We start from the raw sequence: 4,000 nt of genomic DNA, 5'->3' as shown, positions 1-4,000 counted from the left end.
GCCTTCCCTTGCGTCAATGATGTTCATCCTGTGGGATGCAAGTCAGAGGGTGTGGCATTGCATTTTGTGTACCTTGTCCCGTGAACACTACAACAGGGACACACGCATCAGTCACTTCCTTGTCTGGACATGGACTGGACCACGCCTGAGTCATTGTGGCAATCCCTGCATTGGATCGGTGTACGGCAGGCCCGACCACTCCGATGACACACCGAGGGGAGGCCATCATTGCTACCCATCGCAGGCATACTCGCTGGTGGTGTGCAGGTCACTGGTCTAGTCGTCAGCATGTCACAGCCACTCTGTGAGGGCAGGTTTGCACACACACCACACCCATCCGGCACAGGCAACACTGGCCATGTGACTCCGCCAACATAAGGGGCCGATGACGTCACATTCCCCTTTTCCAGTGGTGACTGGATGGCGGCCGCTCCACGCTTCTCATTCATAAAGGGCCCATGAGTTGTTGCGCACAGGGTTGGTGCATCTGAGGCCTGGTGCATGACACGGGCCTATCGCCATGTGGTGCTGACTGGGCTTGCACATGGTTAGTGGCACCCAAGGCCTTGCGGCCAGCACGGGCTTGCCACCACATGGTGCTGACTGGGGTTGCACAGGGTTGGTGGCACTCGAAGCATAAGCTGCTGAGTGGGTGTGCTGCCTGTGATGATGCCCTGTCCCGGAGGTCCGGACAGCTCAGGTTTTGTGTGCCCTGCTGGACCACAGTGTAGGCCAGAGCCAGCGGGCAGCGCGGGCCTACCACCACGTGGCGCCGCTTCCGCATTCTAAATATGGAACTGTATAAGATTAACGTTTGGTGTCATCATAGGGTGGGCGGGGTAACTAGGATTGATGCGTAGCACGGGAGAAGAGTAGATTAATGAGTTAGACAAACAAAGCGTAGTTACACTTCAGGTGGGCAGTAGCAAGGGATTGTGGGACATGTAGTCGATTAGTCTTCCGGTAAATATTACAAACAACAGATTTACAAGAGTGGGGTCAATTTGTGTGCCATAAGATTATCAGGGAGGTTACTTTTTGAGAAACAAATGTTGATGCTTTAAATGAATTATCAAAAACTGTTGAGGTACATGTAGGTGCTCGTCTAATACAGAGGGAGACATAGGGTTAACGAAGAAAGCTACGAAAAGGAGGAGGGTCATAATCGAGCACATGTGATAAAAACACAGATTCAGGGAAGCATGTAACACACGGAGGTTTGCGTTTGAACCGAGTGGCGTTCATGGAGGTTGATTCAGAAGGTAAAGGCTTGGGGTGATTAGGTTTGCTTTTGAAGGGGTGTTTTGCAACTGGATGGGGATATAAATTGAAGGGTTTGAATGTGGGGATTGTTTAGGTGGGTGTGGGCATCAATTTAGGGGTAACTCCAGAGTTACTTTTAGCGGGAAAACGTTAACGTATACAAGGTATAAGTAGTACAATTCAACACAGATATAGATGCGGTGTATTGATTTAAAGGCACGTTCTGATAATTATGTTTTTTAAATTGTAGAGTACCCCTGACGAAGGGCCGAATGGAGGCCCGAAATGCATTGGGTGATTTGGATCAATGAATGGGCAATACTTATGTACCGCGCTACAAAATAAGGCCAGGAATGGCATGTTTGCAGTTGACAAGGATTAAAATACATAAGATGTCTCTCATGTGACGAGAAATACTATGGATGAAATTGATTAAGCTTGAAGAAATTTGAATAAAAATCATGATGATGGTTACTTTGGCATCAGCGTTATGCTTCATGTATGCTGTGCGTCCGGTTGGGGTGAGACATCGCCCTTTTTCTGGCCGCTTCCGGCATCCCAGAGTTAGTGGCACCCATTGGGCTGAGCGGGTTGCAGTCTGCGATGGTGCCGGGTATACTGGTATGTCCTCTGCCATGGAGTAATCAAGACCCAGCACCAAACGTGAGACCTGTTGGCCTGCGGTGCGTGGCTGCATGGTGTGGAGGGTGCTATGTCCGCGGGCCCGGGCTTGTGGCTTGCAGCGGCACGTGGTGGGACCTCCCGTCTACGCGCCGGTGTCAGAAGGTGAGCAGTGAGGCCTGGGTGTGCATGGACGGGCATGCTCCAATGGGTGGCGGGAGGGGTTGGGGTGCCTCTGCCTGGGTGCATGGACGGGCAGGCAATGTTGTCTTGTGCAGGTGTGTGTACTGTGCAAGTCATGTATCTGGACTCTGTTTCAGCTGGCAGCTCTGACTCAGATGTGTGACCTGGTGAACTGCGATACATACCTGCACGTGGTTGGAGACACACCGGTGGCAGCAGGTGAGCAGTGTGGCCTGGATGCACAGGTGTGGCACTGTTTCTCTCTCCCCCTCTCTTCTTCTCTCTCTCCCCCTCTCTTCTTCTCTCTCTCTCTCCCTCCCTTCTTCTCTCTCTCTCCCCCTCTCTTCTCTCACTCTCTGCCCCACTCTTTCTCTCGCTCCCCTTCACTCTCTCTCTGTCCTTTGATGTGTGGAGGACACACCTTCTCATCATGATTTTTGTCTTGCAGGCTGGGACCTACAGATTGTCCCAAGGGGAGCGGCCATGTGTCTTCATTTTATTTCAGTGTTCATTTTAATAAATTTTCATTTGTTGATTAGAAAGTGAATGTGTGCTGCTCTTTTCTGTGTCAACACATGCATGTCACCAGTTGTGATTGTGCGACCTCAGGTGGAATATTTTGTGCATATTTAGGTGTAGCTGATGTGGCATGTCTATGGTCGGGGGGGTGCAAGGGAGGGGTGGTCCTGGGGTGGTGTTGGTGGGGGTTGTGGCCATCTTGGGTGTCCGGGCCACATGATGGGTGGCTCCATGGCATCTGTTGCCCTTCCGATGTGGCCCTGGGCTGGTCTCCCTTTTGTGGTGCAGGCTGCCGTCCGACTTTACACCAGGTCAGAGCAGGTGTAGATTTCCTGGTGCTAATGCGCCTTATCACCTGTTTTTTGTTTTTATTGCAGTTCTGTCTGGTCGTTGAGAATGTTGTGGTGTGATGTTGTCGCGGATTTTGGCACGGGAATGCCCACTCTGCATCTCATTAGCGATAGTTGCGCGGGTCCTCTGTGGCAATGTTTTTTTGCGACTGCTGTCGCGGGTAAACTGGTGCTGTGGGCTGTTAACACCAGCTTGTGAATGGGGCGATGGATTTATCGCAACTTTGGCTGCGATAAAGTGCCGTTGACTCGGCGATAGTTTCTTGTGAATATGCCCCTGGGTTGTGAAACTGCAGATAAGACAGAATGTTTCTATTTAGCACTTCTGCAACTGTTCAAGCCTTGGCATAGTGAAACAGAATTACTTGGGGACTTTGATTGCTGTGAAGATTATATTAATGCAACTAAAGACAGCATTCAGTGTACAGTTTTTCCAACTTACTTACAAATGTTAAATCATGACTGAAGAACCACTGGGACAGCCAGTTATTGTATATGAAGGAGCAATAGCCATGAATGAGGTAGAAACTGCAATGCAGCTAGCACAACAAGATATTATTCAGTTTGAATATATAGAGGAACAACTAAATATTGACCAAAGAAAAATATAAGTCAAAAACAGGTTGAACATGGTTTGCTCCATGAAAAAAATGAATGCCAATGTTCATCATTTCAACCCATTATATTGTACATTAGTGTTCAAGCTGGAACAGGAAACGTTTCTTAATTAAAGTTTTAACCAGTTATGTACACAAAACTACAGAATAACATTTATCTTGTGTAGTAACAGCTCCAACTGGATTAGCAGCACACAACATTAAAGGTATTGCTTTACATCAATTACTTATGCTACCTGTTGAACATGATAATAAATTGGAATATCAAAATTGGTAGAAGCTTGCTATCAAGCCTAAAGAGTACTGAAAAAACTAAAACTTGTAATCATTGATTTGGTGAGCATGTTGTCAATCTTAATGCTTGCATTTGCACACTTGCGAATGCAACAGATTTTAAAAACAGATTACGATGTTCTGTTTGGAGGAAAACATTTAATTGCATTTAGA

The 4,000-nt window shown here is 47.9% G+C and overlaps 1 long non-coding RNA gene across 1 annotated transcript; it reads left to right on the top strand.

Annotated features, from left to right (window-relative positions):
• The first annotated feature begins 843 nt into the window (after window positions 1–843).
• On the top strand, window positions 844–1,737 carry LOC146789380 (uncharacterized). The gene is made up of 2 exons (XR_014969794.1): window positions 844–1,262; window positions 1,514–1,737. It is a non-coding gene; the product is annotated as an uncharacterized LOC146789380 (long non-coding RNA).
• The last annotated feature ends 2,263 nt before the right edge of the window (window positions 1,738–4,000 follow it).

This window comes from Triturus cristatus, chromosome 10 (genome assembly GCF_964204655.1).
Source record: "Triturus cristatus chromosome 10, aTriCri1.1, whole genome shotgun sequence".
Lineage (NCBI taxonomy): Eukaryota > Metazoa > Chordata > Amphibia > Caudata > Salamandridae > Triturus > Triturus cristatus.
Note: the sequence above shows the minus strand (reverse complement) of the source record. Positions and strands in the feature narration are given on the sequence as shown.